We start from the raw sequence: 16,727 nt of genomic DNA, 5'->3' as shown, positions 1-16,727 counted from the left end.
ACTCTGCACCCACCCCTCCTATGTCTGGGCACTGCTGGGGGGACTCTGCACCCACCCCTCCTATGTCTGGGCACTGCTGGGAGTGATTGTCACCCACCCCTCCTATGTCTGGGCACTGCTGGGGGGACTCTGCACCCACCCCTCCTATGTCTGGGCACTGCTGGGGCTGATGGCCACACACCCCTATGTGTCTGGCCACTGGCGTGGTACGACCTGTACCCACGTCCTACGGCCTGGGTATGGGCCCTACCCCTACATCACCCCAACAATGGCGGGACGGCCCGTACCCATGCCTTTTGGATGTGGGTACGGGTCGTACCCCCATTGTTGGGGTGCCATAGGGGTACGTACCGTACCCATGCCTTAAGGGCGTGGGTACGGCTCGTACCACGTCCCACAGGCATGGGTATGGGCCGTACCACCATTGCAGTGGTGATGTAGGGGTACGCGTGGTACGGGCCGTACCCACGCTCTGGGGGCGTGGGTACGGCCCGTACCTCCATTGTTGGGGTGACGTGGGGCACGCACCGTACCCACGCCTTGGGAGTGTGGGTACGGGTCGTACCACGCCCACCCCTACGTCACCCCACAATGGCGGTACGGGCCGTACCCACGTCCCATAGGCATGGGTAGGGGCCGTCCCACCATTGTTGGGGTGACGGGGTAGGCATGGTACGACCCGTACCCACACTCTTGAGGCGTGGGTACGGTGCGTACCACAATTGTTGTGTTGCCGGTTCGCGTCCGTGTTGACTTCCGTTGTGAGGCCTTGGTGGAGACGCCCACACCCCCGAAGTGACCAGGCCCTGGGGGTCAGGTATGTGCAGGGCATGTATGATTTTGGACTTGGGTGGGGGTGATGTGTCCTGCCCCTGCCCCCCCTTTGCCCCTAGGTGGTGTTCTGACCTTCTGCGGCCTCTGCGTCGGTTCCTGTACACCAGGTGGACTGCTATGAGGGCCGGGATGACACGTAGGTTGGGGTCCATGGCTGTCCGTCGCGTACAGGTGCTCCTTCTGCGCGTCGTCCTAAATTCCCGGCAGTTTTTGGCTGCCGTAAAATATTGTCCGTGCGGAGTGACGTGGGCACGAATCGTACTTGCTGGTTCGTGAAACGCTGCCTGACTCCGTCCGGACGTCACGTCCGCGGCGTCCCAGATCTGAATTGTGGGTATATTTTGGTCGGTCGGTGATTTTTACGATTCGTACGGCAATGGTGTTTGCGTACGAATCGTACTTGCATGTTTGTATGGTATTTTTCCCGGGTACGAGTCGGACGGAGAAAACGCTCCGTCCGACGGTTCGTACCCGGGTTTTACAGGATCGGAATCGACACCTTAGTGCCTCAATGACAAAGACTGACTCAGCTTGACTACTGCAGGCACTTAGTTCACAGTACACACTATGCAGAATTGTAGTCACATATGGCATGAACATTTTTGAAATATGCCATTTGGAAAAACATAAAAGTTTAAGGAGTGCAGGATGACTTAAAGCACAAAATGTTAAGCCCCAACACCCACCAATAAACTGACCACTGCAGGCAACTAAGTACACCATATCCGCTATGCAGGGGTCCCACTTGGTGTGAGGGTTCCAATTAGTTTTTTTGCTTCATTCGATGTTACTCTTGCTCTATTTGGACTTATGCGTTTAGGCATTATAAATATATTTTATTACTCATTCACATTGGATAATTGATTTCTTATTTTTTGCTTTCCATATTGGGTGTTTCTAGACATTTTCTCCTGGTACGAGCACATGCACATTCGGGCCTCTCCTTTTTCTTTTCTCTTCCTCTTCCGACAAACTATGATCATTTATGTACACAAGGTTTTGAAGATGCACATTTTTATATTTGTCTAACTATTGCTGCCTTGCAAAAGTTACTTTGTGACGAAACGTCTTCCGACTGCCTTTTGTTGCATACAAGTTCGCAATCAAGAACTGTGTGAAACTTTGGATTCTTATGGAATGAACACTTCTGGAACTTTCGAATAAAACACCCACAACGTCCTGCTTATATGCTATGTGTGCTTCGGTATCACTTGTTCTTTATTTGTGGATTGTAAACCTTATGGTTCATGATTAACGCACACCATAGTGATTGCTGGGTATGGGGTATCATGTGAGCACCGGGAATGATACTTAAGAGTGTTCTAGACACTTTGACCCTAGGTATGTGGAGTTTTGCAATTATTTATACCACAGTTACCAAGGATTTATATTCAACTCTCAGATGAGGCAAGGTGAATGAAGGCAACACAGAATAACTTCTGGCAATGAACATTAAAGGAAGTCATTCATGGCTACTTGAATATAACCACATTGCAAGTACATTTTAAGCAGACAAAACAAACAATAGGATACATTTAACAAACACGAGTCGGAATGAATGACTACTTGGTGAAATCAATAACAATATTATGCTAATAAGGGCACATTTTGAAGGTTTACAGGTGTGTACAAGACAATAAAACATGAAAAGTTCTTTACAAGAAAAATGTAAAGAATGATGGCGGAGCAAAATGGATGACTTAACAAAAAGCCACATAAATGATGCCACTAGAAAGAACACTACACTTGAAAAACGGACTCGTTTTTACAAGACCACGAACCCAATGAATTTAGTGCCACCACAGTCTCTACAGGCGTCTCCTTGGAGCTTGTGACCTGCAGCGATAAACGTTTCTAAGTTTTCACACTTGTGCTTTGAAAACCAAGAGCCCCATTTTCTGAGCACGGACATATGAGCTGTTCATATTTGTAACCAACAACAATCAGGCTGACCACTTGAGGCCTGTTCCTAACAGACAGGTTGAACAAACCAATCCCCATCCTTCACCATGTACAGGTAGCATCTAATTGGCTGGGAAACCACCATACCTCGGGCACTTGGCCAATCAGGTGAGATGCCTGAATAATCTGAAAGTGTACTAATCTAATGAATCAATGAAAAAGTAAGGTGTTGTATCTTTTAACACATTTCTTGCAAATTCTTAGAAGATGCAGTGTGCTTGAGTTTCCAAACAAGTGATTCATTTTCAAATGGAAGATCGTGACCTAAACACTAATAGAGAGTACGTCGTTAAATCACAGTAAACATAACCTGAGACATTTTAGCAAATCTTCTGTGTGCTTCACTTAAGGAACAATTTCAAAGATTTACCACCTCTAGTATGAGACTGGAAGGGCGAATCTGGAAATGGCCAATCATTAAATTGTATTGCTAATTATAAAGTGCTTTCTTACATCTTGCATAAGTGGAAAATAACATTTCTCTTGACTGACACTTGGTGAAGATAAGGCTTTGGCACCAAATACTATCACCAGGAGCTCTCTACACAAATATCTTCACTGTTAAATATAAAGACAATGTATAAGGGAAACACTGACTAGTGAGTTGAACGACCTGTGATCGCTTTAAGGAACCCAACGTGGGTGGCTTCAGAGAGGGGGCTCACCTCTACCAGCCTCCTGAAGGCAAATTGATTGGAGTCTAGATGCTTTTAATGCTCTACTACCCAACGTGTAACACGTTCCAACAGGTGTCTCAACCCAAAACAAAAGCGAGCTTTGTTCGGCCTATTCAAGATTGCTGCATCTTAAGGACATCTTCCTACAAAGCTAAGCAAAATGAGGCGCAGTAACTGTATGATTAGGTTTGGGATCAACTGTATGCTACGGAATACTCCTCATACGCTCGCGGAACACTGATATGGGTCCGCCCGGGGACCCCTTGGGAAACCACAGAAACTGTAGTAGACCGGGAGGGCAGATATACAGCTGCGCAGGGCAGGCTAGACGGCCAGCTTATTACACTGGTGTCCCTCTATTCCCCCAATGTCGATCAGGGCGGCTTCCTGGCGCGGCTCTCAGCGGCCATGGCACCTTGGCATGCAACCCCGTGGATAATAGGGGGAGACTATAACTGCACTCTAGATATAACACTGGATCGCTCCTTCCCACCCCCGGCTAACGCCTCTACAAGAGGAGCCACGAAAGCACTATTGGAGTGGGCCGCACAATGGGACCTACATGACGTATGGCGGCTGCGCAACCCGGGGACGCGGACGTATTCCTACTACTCTGGCGCTCACGACTTGCACGTCCGCCTGGACCGGTTCATGGCATCTACTGACATACTACCCCACGTGACAGACACACAATACATGGGCCGCACGCACTCAGATCACAACCCACACTTCATGTCCATGGCCTGGGCCCGCCCGCACCCTCCCGTACCCACATGGCGCCTATAACCTGCGCTGTTACTGGACGCAGCTTTCCGTGATGCCTTGCTTGCGCGCGCCGCGCAATATTTTGAGGACAATGCCGGTACGGCATCCACTCCACAGGTGGAGTGGGACGCCTTTAAGGTGGTGCTCCGGGGCCACTGCCTGCATGCACAAGGGCACGTGAGGCACCAACTGGAGAGGGACTTAACTAGGCTGGAATCGGGCTTACTTGCACGGGAGGAGGGGGCTATAGATGGACACGAGGCCCACACGGAACATGCGCGCCTCTTGGAGCGACTCCGCAATGTCAACTATGCCGCGCACTCGGCGAGAACACATCATCTTGGCGACAGACCAGGCAAACTTTTAGCGTGGCTGATCTCTCAAGATGCCCGCTCGAACCCGGTGGCGGCCATACGGACGGAGGGGGGGGAACTAGTATACACGCAACTTGGCATACATGACGCCTTCACTGCTCACTATGACGCATTGTATCGCTCCCGCTTATCAACTCCTCATCCTGACATAGCCGGCTATCTCTCCCCCCTGCAAATGTCGCAACTGACTATTGCACAGCAGGACGAGTTGGGAGCCCCGCTGGAGTCAGACGAACTCCGAGAAGCCATCTTTAACCTGTCAAATGGCAAAACCCCGGGCCCGGACGGGCTGCCGGCTGAGCTCTACAAGGCAGGCTCGGACATCCTCGTCCCGGAACTCCTGCGAATGTACCACGCGGCAGCGGAAGACGCCGCTTTACCCCCAACGTTACATGAAGCTACGTTGGTCTCTATTCTTAAACCTGGCAAGGATGGCACACGGGTGGGCTCTTACCGCCCATTGGCGCTGCTGAACACGGATTATAAAATCCTGGCCTCTGCATTAGCCAGGAGGCTGGCCCCTCATGTGCCCGCTCTGGTGCACCGAGACCAAAATGGATTTGTCCCCACCCGCCACACTTCCTACAACATCCGCCGCCTCTTTCGGGTACAGGAATACGCCACGCAGCAGTGGCCAAGAGCGGGATGCCTGATACTGGACCTGGAGAAGGCCTTCGACTCAGTCGAGTGGCCGTACCTGAGGGCGGTCACAGAGAAGTATCAGCTGGGAGGGGGATACAGTGCTATGATTGACCTGCTTTACGACAGGCCGACAGTCCGAGTCCGTACGGGCCGCCTCCTCTCAGCTGCCATCCGGGTCCGCAGAGGCACTCGCCAGGGCTGCCCACTGTCGCCATTGCTGTTTTCACTGGCCATGGAACCCCTGGCCGCGACTCTCAGGACGCACGGGCTGGAATGGGGAATTCCATTGGCGGACGGTCTGCATGCGGTGTCACTGTATGCGGATGACTTGCTGCTGTACGTCAGGGACATGACTGCCATCCCTACCTCCCTCACTGACATCTTCCACACCTTCGAGGAGGTATCGGGCCTGAGAGTCAATTGGGCCAAGTCGGGGGCCTATCAACTTTAGCCCAGAAACGCCTGAATGCGACATCCGGCTGGGAGGGGACAGGTTGCAATGGCATCCCACCACCTTCCGCTACTTGGGGATAATAATCTACAGAACCCCAGTGGACGTCCTGGAGGGGAACCTCCTTCGCGCAATCGCCTCAGTCCGAGCACAAGTTGGCTTCTGGAACACCTTACCCCTTAACGTGCCTAGTCGCGTGGCACTGACCAAAATGATAGTGTTACCTCGCCTACTCTATTATTTTGCGAACATGCCTCTGTACGTTCCCACCAAGCTCTTCCGCGACCTAGAGGTGTTGTTGCGTAGCCTCATCTGGAACAAGGGGAGACCGAGAGTGGCGCTGGCTAAGCTATACATGCCCACGGATTCGGGGGGCTTGGCGGTCGCTAATATGGAACTGTACTACCTCGCGGCACAGATGCAATGGGTGGCGGGATGGCTGAGCGGCAAGCAACTTGAGGACACCACCTCGCACGCGGCTGCTTGGACGCGAACGCAAATAAATACGCTGTTCCACCCGATAACCCGCACGCCCTGCCCCTCACAGATCTACCTGGCGGTAGCGCGCAGATGTTTCCTGCGGTGCCTCCGTCTTACGCGCGCAACTACGCCATATGCCCCGAGTCTGCCACTCTTGGGCATGCCTGGCCTGACGGGGCCGCTCACAGAGGTCCACTTGGCTGGCTGGGAACAAGCGGGAGTGGACACGCTGAGCGATCTGTATGCGGATGGCGACTTACTCACATTCGTCAACCTAGCTGAAGACACGGCTCTCCCGGCGGGGCAGTTCCTCCTGCATGCCTCCCTCCTACACACACTCATGACTTCCTGGGGCGACATGGCGGTGGAACCTCCGACGCATACCTTCATACAATACCTACACGTTATGGGTAATGGTGCGCACATCGTACACTGGCTAGCACAGGCACTGCAGGCGCACTCGCAACCATCCACATTAACACTGAGGGAACGTTGGGCGACAGACAGGGGAAGAGACTGGACAGACAAAGAATGGGCACTGATACTAGCCGGCCCGACCAACATCCCCCGCAACCCCCGCTTTAAAATCATACAATACTACATATCACAGCGCGCATACCTCACGCCCGAAAAGATCAACAGATACTTCTCGCGGACAGATACAGCTTGCCAGCGGTGCTCGCTACCGGGAGCGGACCTCTTACACATGCTATGGCACTGCCCTGATATACAGGCATACTGGGACGACGTACTGGCACTGCTCGCGCGCGGCGCCGACGGGCGACTACCGCCCACATGGGAAGCATGCATACTAGGGCTGTATAAGCGCACAAAAGATAACAAAGCGCAGGCACGCTTTTGGGACATGGGTCTTATAACGGCCAAACGCTTACTCACTAAGCATTGGAAGGCAGCAGGCCCCCCACACATCAGACATTGGAAAGCCTCCTTCGTTAATTGGGCGCTGGCGGAGAGTGCGGTCCTTCTTCGCGAGGAAACTGCGGGGCTCCGGAAGTTCCCCATCGCCCAGCTTTGGGATAACCTCCTCACAGCGTTCCAGGTGGCCTGCCAAGACCGAGGGATAACCTGAGTCCCTGGAGTTTGCCGCTCCCTTGCTGGCTGGGCAGCGACAGGCCTAAGACCGCGACGGAGTTAGCTCCCGCCCCCTTCTGCATACCCCTGGTGCCCCCTACTTCCACCCTACATGAGACTGCTGCTGGGAAATACTCGCTGTGCAACTATGGCAGTATGAAGCAACGCGTACGGTGGCCGGCTGCGGGCCCGGACGGGAAGGCATGACCACTCCACTCTACCCAGCCGCTCCCTCTCTGGCGCAGAGGAGCGCCCTACACATAGAGGAAATGGGTGCGAGCACCGGCGCTATGGGATCCCAGCTTTCCTGACAGCCCCCCCCCCCCCTGGCCTGCTGCTTCCCGCGTATATCGCATGGTCCCGCTGTGCCCCTCTCGACAGTTGATGTCCCCTCCCGCTCCAACGCAGAATGATCTTCCCCTTGATCCCGCCTGAGTTTACGACCCTAACCTCGATTCCCCCTATCGCCGCACATGCACAGGGAACAGTTTGTTTATTGGTTAAAGTTCCCTGACCGGATCCCTACCTAACCGCAGATAACAGGCGAAGGCTGCGTCGTCCGGCGTCTCCGAGGCGCTACCCTACCTAGCGCGCCCTGCTTACTGATGAGAAGGCAGCGATGGCGCACACTCCCTGCGAGGGACAGATACGCCCGGAAAGTGTAGCAAGCTCTTGCCCGGAGCGCACTGTATTGCATACCAGGTTTGCCCAGACACTTAGCGGCTTGAGGGGCACAGCGCTGGAGGGACGGATGCGCGCCACGTAGCACACACATAGACTTGAACTGCGAGGCTGCAAGCTGGACTCGCCGGATATATGTGTTGCCATATATATGCCACAGTGAGCTATACCGAACCGTCCTTGTCGCGCTCCAGCCTACACTACGACCACGACGCTGGCGCCAAGCTGCCTGGAGGCCTTTGCACTTGGGGGCAACCGCGGTGTCCTGTACGACTTAAGCCAAGGGCCTGGGTGGCAACCGAATTAGCCCCGGTGTGGGCTGGAACAAAGCGCCACCCTCTCTTGCTGACAACGCGCATAAGGAACACCACAACAAAACACCGAAAAACACCATAGGCCTACCTGTTAACAATGTACGCACCTTATTCCTGTAAAAAAGTCAACTTGCACAACGCCGCCGGACCTCCGGGTTGCCGGCTGAATGGCTGTGTCCTACCATCTGGAAACGTGTGCTTATTGTCTAACTGATTCGACACCTTGGCTGGTGAATGTAAATTGTAAGATGATGCAACTGCGAATAATAAAGGTTTTTCAAAAAAAAAAAAATGATTAGGTTTGGGACAATAATGGCAATCAGTTAGTGTTCTAGTCCTGAGGAAGACAAAGACACCTTACTCAGTGCCAGGGATCAAAGCAAGGTAACCTGTAGATTTATAGTAGATAGACACTGTATGGACCTGTGACCAGATGTATGTAAATTTTATCCCAACATTCTAGTTTCAGTTTGCGACCAGTGTAGTAATTTGCAAAGCGTACTATGTAATAATAGGTTGTTTTGTTAATTACTAATCCGTAATGGGTTGCAATTCGACATATCTCATGAATATTAAAGATTAAAATTGCAAATTGTGAGCCACTAGGAATTGCGTCCATCACAGGGATGGTGGCATGCTGACTGAGGTTAGCAGATTACCATGTCTGTGATTTTACTTTTAAATAAAGCAATTTGATTTTACTTAATACTAACCCATTTTCCTTAAAAGAAAACGGGTTGCATTTAAACAAAAATTTAAAAGTGTAATTGTGATTTATAAGAGTAGGCAGTGGTACATCGGGACCCTGCCAACTCTTAAAAATATTTCTTTACATTCAAAATGTGGAAGTAGTTACCACCTCCATTGAGGTTTTCAGTAAAATATTAATATTTTACACCTGCGTTTTGGTCGAAAAACATTAATACATACCACTGCAACTCGGAATTTGGAAGTGACACCCTAAACACGCCCCTTCCAAATCTGTATTTGGTCACAAACCCAGATTGTGATTTGGTAAGAAGTTACTAAATCACAGTTTGGTGTTTGTACATTTAAAAAAACATTTTTGTACTTGCAAACAGCCTGATTCTACCGATTGGACCGTTTGCAACCCCAAAAATGTTCAGTACATCTTGCTCCAGGACTCTAATCTGGACTATGACCTTGTTCTACTTGTTCATTTTACCACTGGCATGCAGGTCACTCTATAGATGGTACCTGGGCTTTCCCTGACTCAATTACCACCCCCATATCAATTCTGCAAATATGGACATCACTTTTTATTGCTCTTTAATCTGATTAATTTGCAGAAATCTCTCTCCATGTTTAATACCACTCTCCCATCCAGAAAATGGCGCACAGTATCAGATAGTATACTGCATGCCATATTTTCTCCTCTTGATTTCATTTGTCCTAGTAAGGGCTGTGCTGCCTACTTGAAGTGGTCAGCATCTATTGCAGATAATACTTCTGCAACAGTAGTCCTACGGAACTTGAAAAATATTAAACCTCACCCTGGGGGGTCCTTCAAGGCTCCATTCTATTTCCACTTCCCATTAATATCTACGTTCTTCCTTTGGCACGCTTGATTTGAACCTATGGTTGTGCTTAAGACCCAGTTTATTACTCAACTTAATGAGGACAGCTCCCAGTATGAAACTATTAATAAATATCTATGTGACATCAAATACAGGATGTACTGCAACTGGCTGAAAATACATTTGGTTAAAATAGAGGCACTAATATTGAGGAACCATTATTCAGTGTAGTCTTCTTCCTTTAGGTCCTTTTCCTATTCCGAAGCCAGCAGGTAAATCCGTAGGAGTGATATATGACTACAGTTTGAAAGAGGAGAGCCAAATGTTGGCAGTAGTGTCTTGCGGTGTTTATCTTCATAAACCCAGACTGATTCTTCCTGTTTTTTCAGACAAATGGCTATTTCATCCATTTTCTGACTGATCCAAGCTGAAATATTGCAATTCACTTTTTTAGATCCATCAAATAATTTAATTCACTGGTTACAAGTTATACAAAACAAGCAGCAAGAGCTGTGGTCTGTGCTAATTCTCTGCCAAGCCCTTGCTCCACAAATAATACGGGTTTCTCTTCCAGAAATTACATAATTTCAAGGCCTTATGCATAATCTACAAATTTCTAAATGGTTCTCCTCTCTTCCCTGGTCCTATGTTTTGACAACTATAGGCCCTAGTATACTCTTTGTTCATCTTATGCCAGGCTTCCTGTTCCACTGTTCAAGAAATCACTTTCCGTAGACAATTCTTTTGCTGTTGTTTTTTCATAGCTAGACTCCAAAATATCCTCTCTTTCCATCTAAAAGTCTCTCCCTCATACTCGTTATTCAGGAAAAATCTATATACTGGACTTTACTCAGTTTTGTCTCTTCGCCTGTTCTAGCGCTAAGAGACATGTGTATCCTGCGCTTTATATATTCTGTTTAACATAACAATTAACATATACATTTAATAAAAAAAATAAAAAAAACATTTTAGCAGGACAGCTAAGTATATTTTGCAAAAATGACAAAGCAAACGTGGCCAAGAGACTCCCACATTGCACTGAACGAGCCTTTGAGTGTATTTTGAAATACCTCAAATAGCTATTTGCAGTACCTCAGTTCTGGATCTTATGCTTTTTCTCCACAGGCCACTCCATCATCCATCATGCATTACATCTTGTCACCCTAGCCACGCTCTGTGCTCTGCTTCAGTGGGTCCTACAGACTCAGAATGGCTAAGGAACTCCCAGACTGTGAAACAATACCAGAAGAAAAACTGTCCGGCTGGCAGCTGATTGGCGGGGGCAGCTTTGGCAACATCTACAGAGTCCGGCACATGGACTGGTGCTTGGATGTGGCAGTCAAGAAGCTGAACAGTGAGAAGGAGACGCATAGGTGTTGCTAGGCGTTTACAGGTGCACTTACGGAGCAATAAAATGTTTGCATGGTTTGCCACCAAATTCCAGGTAGCCTAATAGTGTCTGAGGAAGGCCGAGGGATTTCTAGGGGGTTTTGCCATCTCCAGATGTGTTGGGAGAACCTGCTGGCATGTCCTAGAATGCTATCATGCTCAACGCTCAGCCTCTCTCATTAATTTATTTGCAGTTTGTAGAGTGCACTAATACTGAAAGGTGTTCTAATAAGAGAATGGTATGGGAGAGACTGGAAACTTGGCCAGTGCTAGTGTTCTTAGTTGCCATAACACAAAGGAATTAGGTCTAGTTTATTTTACAGGGCAGGTCAGACAGGCGCCACTATAGGCACATTGAGAGAGCATACGTGTAGGGACACCAGCTCCCACAAGAAATATACAGACAAACGCACATTCACCCAGATGCAACACTGTCAAATGATCATTTATTTTGTTGTGTGTAATTTACAATACATACATAGTACAGCCCTCAGATACATTTGTAACACTGGTTCTGGTGGCTGAATAAAGAAGAAAATGGTGAACATTTAAGGCATGTCTCACGTATCCCCACATAGAGTAGCCACATGTATGAGGCATATTTCTTAACTTTCAAAATAACTACTTTTTAAAGAAATTATATTTTATGCAACATAAAACCACACTTCTAATTTCAGTTCCACTCACCTTTTAGGGTCCCTAAGCTGGCACAGTACAACATGGGGGGTAATGTACCTGCTTCTCAAATATCTGTGCAATTTGCACATCACAGATTTCATTCCCTGCAGGAAAAAGTGATTGCCACTAAAGTAGTAATTCTTACATCTGAAACTTACAGTACTGTGAAGCCACAATACAGCAACTGAAAACATTGCAGGTAAAAATATAGTTCTTCCAAACTAATTGCTGTGGAGAATAGAAGAATGGTTTCATACTGCAGAAAGTTGTAGTTCTGGAAAAAAAAGTACATCATCTAAACTAGACTGTAGATCACAGTTCTGTGTGATCTAATTCTTGTACTCTTGTCTATATATGCCAAATTAGGCAAAGATAAGATGACACAAAATGCAGGCTAAACGAGACCCCTCTAAATAGTCTTATATAAACCTGTTCGCTGCACAGTATGCAGAAAAGCTTTGTAAAATTGCATTTACAAAGCTTCACACACACTTACTAATTTGTGCACCAAAGTACCTGATTGAAGATTAAAGAAGGATAAGTGAAATGATGGAAGGGTCGTTTTCCAAAGTTGACAAATATTCTTACCACCTAAAAGAAACAAAAAGCCTACCTCTCCCTCTGTATATCCAGATAGCTGCTTTGTCAAAAAGGGACACCCTGTTCTTTAGTGTAATGGTCAAACTCCAGGCTTCATGAACAAATCGTCATTGGCTGATGACTAATGAATGACAATTACAACAATCAGTAGCTGAAGGGGGTGATCTCACGTCTGTGGACGGCGTAGGCTGCCTTTGCCAGAAATGTGAAGGTGGGGCCAGAGCTAAGGTAACGTGGTTGATCTTGTTTGTGTAACCTGATTTGTGTACAAAGAAGACACCATTAGCTAGGATACTTCTTCCTCAACTCACAGAACAGAAGACAATACTTTCACTCCGATTCAATTAATTTTTATTATCTGACTACTAAATCTAGGGCCTAATTCACAAATGTAAACTTAGACTTGAAGTCTAAGTTTAGACCTCAGGTGTAATTTTAGACTTCAAGCCTAAGTTTAGACCTCAAGTTTAGACCTCGAGCCTAGGTTTAGACCTCGAGCCTAAGTTTAGACCTCGAGCCTAAGTTTAGACCTCGAGCCTAAGTTTAGACCTCAAGTCTAAGTTTACCTCTGTGAATCAGGCCTCTAATATTTTATTTACAACACAGCCAAACAGAAGCTTCACAATAAAACATGAAAATGAAACAAAAAATGCAAGCAGGAAAATTATGATCCACGTGAATGATGAGATCCTGGTCTTGGTTGACAGTATCATTCTCACACCCCTCCCAACCTCTCACCTTCTCTCTCCACTTCTGTCCACTCCACCCCACTCACATCCGACTTCTCGGAACTAGAAGCCCATTCCAACGCCTACCACATAAGCCTCAGCCCTCCCATGTATACCACTGGCCCCCATTCTCTGCTTTCCTGTCCTCTATATCTTATCTCACAAAGATAATAGACATCTTTATCCAGGCCTTCTCTCATTTCAGCAATTTGCTTAGCTCTCAGAAATGCTACCAACCACAACCAGTGCAGTTCAAGAGCGCCTTTCCAAACATGATCCTTAGGGATAATCATTACCCCAGACCCAAACATGCATACTCCGGACTCAAGGAGAATGAAATACACAACCTTGTGAAAAGCTATGAAAAGACCAATGCCTCTGACACTTGGTTCCCTAGCCAAATACAAAATGTCCTTCTTATCCATACCATTATCTTGAACTGTACGCGAGATCCATACCTTTATCCACCAAAACCGCATCTTATTCTCTAATTTGGTCCATATTACCACTCTTCCTCTCAGTCAAACTGAGAACAAACTCAACTTATTCCCCTTACTTGCCTGCTGCACCACTGCTGCTCTGCAGTCAAACTCTTCCTCGAGATCTCCCACATGATCTTTGACCACAAAATCGACATCCTGGTCCTCACCGAAACCTAGTTGAACAATACTACAAACAGTGTTCCTCCCCCCTCCTTTCCATTCTGAGAAGTGACAAGAAAGGAAAACAAGGTGAGAGCCTAGCGGCCAGACACAATTCTCTGAGCCACTCCCCAATACCCGCTTTCAATCTTTCCAGTGTTTATCACTGGAAATCATCTCACATGTTACCTTAAACCACAGGTTGAATGTGATCTACCACCCCCCTGACCCGGTCACAGCAACACCTTCATCAAAGAGTGTATTGAATTCATCATAGCACAATTAATCAGCGCTGGCAACATTACCTTTCTGGGGACTTCAACCTCCACTGGGGTTCCTTAGGAAACAAACCATTGGATAACTTTGTTGCTTTTCTAGAAGACAATGACTACCACCAATACTGTCAGAAACCCACACACTGAAAAACGCCACTCTTGATCTGGTCATCTTGAGAACACCTCACCTGTCGACCAGTGACCCCAGTCCAGTCGATTGGTCTGATCACCTGCACATTCCCTTTGCAGTGTCTTCCCTGAACGAGAAAACTCCTGCAAATCGAAAAAAAAAGTCTTGTTCAGAGAAATGGAAACCATGGCCAACCTAGCCCTATCAAACCTCTCCTATGACTACTTCCTCAACTCAACATCAGCAAGGCCATGGGCAATTTCAACTTCTGCATGAACTACTTGATCAGGGAATTCATACCCATCTAGAGCAAATGCACGAGACCCAAACCCTCTTGCCCCAGGTACTGCAAAGCAATCCTTGAAGAAAAGGAAAAATAACACAAAGCTGGAGAAAGACTGGCAATGAGCACCCTCTCCATTAAGTCTCACAAACCTTTGTGCTGCGAGACTGTTGGACAGGCCACCCGAAGGGCTGGCTCCCTCCCCGCATAACAGGGCCCCAGCCCAGGCCCACCAGGCGTGACCCACGAGAATCACCCGCACCCCGTCTCCCGACGGAATTCCTGCCCTCGGACCTCCATGTATCACGGACCCAAGCCACCACCGGCTCCCCCGGCCGGGTCAAGCCGCCATCTTGGGCCCTGCGCCACGAGGCCGCGTGGCCTTCATCCGACCCTAACCCTGGGCCTGGCCGGCCCCGACATCCCGGCACCACCCTCCACCCAGGAGGTGAGCGGACCACTTGGCAGGTCAATGAGAGAACGAAGCGCCAAGGACTCCCCCGCCAGGTGCCGATCGCCTCCAGCTCCCCCAGGCGCTGGCTCCACCCCCTGCTGGGTGTCTGGACACCTTCATCCCGGACCCTCCGACCTCCAAGTGCGAGGGTCCGGACATCAAAGGGCGCCTGCCCTATAACTGGGGCAGCTCCGGAGCAGGGAGGCAGTTGTATCCTGGAGTCGAGAGACACCGAGAGAACTCAGCCTTGACGGACTACTGGCGCTGCCGTAGCCCTACCTTGCGAACTATCGTCCTGCCTGCTGGCGCTGCCGCGGCCTTCTGCAACATCCATCCTCGTCGGGACCTGCTGGCGCTGCCGCGGACCGTTGTAACGACCACCTTCACCGGGACCTGCTGGCGCTGCCGCGGACCGTACCTCGACCATCTCCACCGGGACCTCCTGGCGCTGCCGCGGACCGTGTATCGACCATCTCCACCGGGACCTGCTGGCGCTGCCGCGGCCCGTACCAGCTAAACCACCAAGCTCGAGGATTGTGAGCTAATCACCATATCATCCGAACTACCAGACTGGTAAACAGACTGTCCCGCTACCCCCTTTTCCTATCTTGAGAGACTTAATCGAGGGGACCCCTGAGTCCAGACCTCCTTGTACCATTTCATCGTACCTTAAGAAGTGCATATAAAGAACGCTAAATCTTATCCTAGTGTGGTATCTGTCTGTGGAGGGGAAGTTATTTGTCTGTACGATCGCTGGAGACGGCTCTCCCCGGAGACCTCTCCTCTTGTCCTCGGCCGACCCTCCCGGTCCGTCTAACATTGGTGGCCAGCGGCGCGATCCGAATCAACGCGTAATCATACAGAGAGTAGCTCACCCCACGACAAAACCACGATGTCAGCCAAAGATAGCGGTTCCACTGAAAAGTTCCAAATGGATAAGTTGGAAGAATATAGCCACCGCGAACTTAAACAATTCTGCATGGAACTAGGCATTGCTACCACCGGCCTGAGTACCAAAGATGATTTGAAGCACGCACTTGAGTCGTGGACAGAAACTGGGATCGCCGGACCCTCCGACCAAAACAGTGTCGCACCAGAGGGGAACGCCACGGCTCCCGAGGAGCGGGGAACGGGCCTCTCGCAGGAGGAGATCCAGGAAAGAGAAAGAACCAGACTATACGAATTGGAAATGGCACGACTCAAGATGGACGGTGAACTCAAGTTAGCCGAGCAGAAAATAAATCTAGAGCATCTGCGGCTCCGAGAAGAGCGAGAAGAAAAGCAAAGACAGAGAGAGCTTGAGGAAAAAAAAATAACACTCGAACACGAGCGCAAACTGGCGGAAATAGAACTTCGGAAACAGAATAAAGAACCGGGGATGCCTGAGCGACCGCACACCCCGGGAGCAACCGAGAAAAAAGTCCACATCCCCAAGGATGTTGTCCGAGAGTATGTTCGAGAAGACGACATACAACAGTGGTTCAAAGCCTACGAGATCGCCATGACCTCCCACCGGATCGACCGGAGTGATTGGGGAGCCGGACTATGGGGGAGGTTCGTCAACGAAGGCCGCGATGCCCTGCTGCAGCTCCCAGATCACCAAATGTCGTCCTACGACCACATGAAGGCTGCCCTCCTCACCCGCTACGGCCTCACACCCGAGATGTACCGCCAGAGGTTCAGAGATTGCACCCGGATCCCGGGTACAACTTGGGTGGAGTACGTCAACTATTTCAGCC

General features: G+C 49.3%; 1 pseudogene; it reads left to right on the top strand.

Annotated features, from left to right (window-relative positions):
- The first annotated feature begins 10,940 nt into the window (after nucleotides 1-10,940).
- The window catches only part of LOC146871453 (receptor-interacting serine/threonine-protein kinase 3-like), a 376,914-nt pseudogene continuing 371,127 nt past the window's right edge, over nucleotides 10,941-16,727 (top strand).

This window comes from Triturus cristatus, chromosome 1_1 (genome assembly GCF_964204655.1).
Source record: "Triturus cristatus chromosome 1_1, aTriCri1.1, whole genome shotgun sequence".
NCBI lineage: Eukaryota > Metazoa > Chordata > Amphibia > Caudata > Salamandridae > Triturus > Triturus cristatus.
The sequence above is the reverse complement of the archived record's forward strand: the minus strand, read 5'-3'. Positions and strand labels throughout refer to the sequence as shown.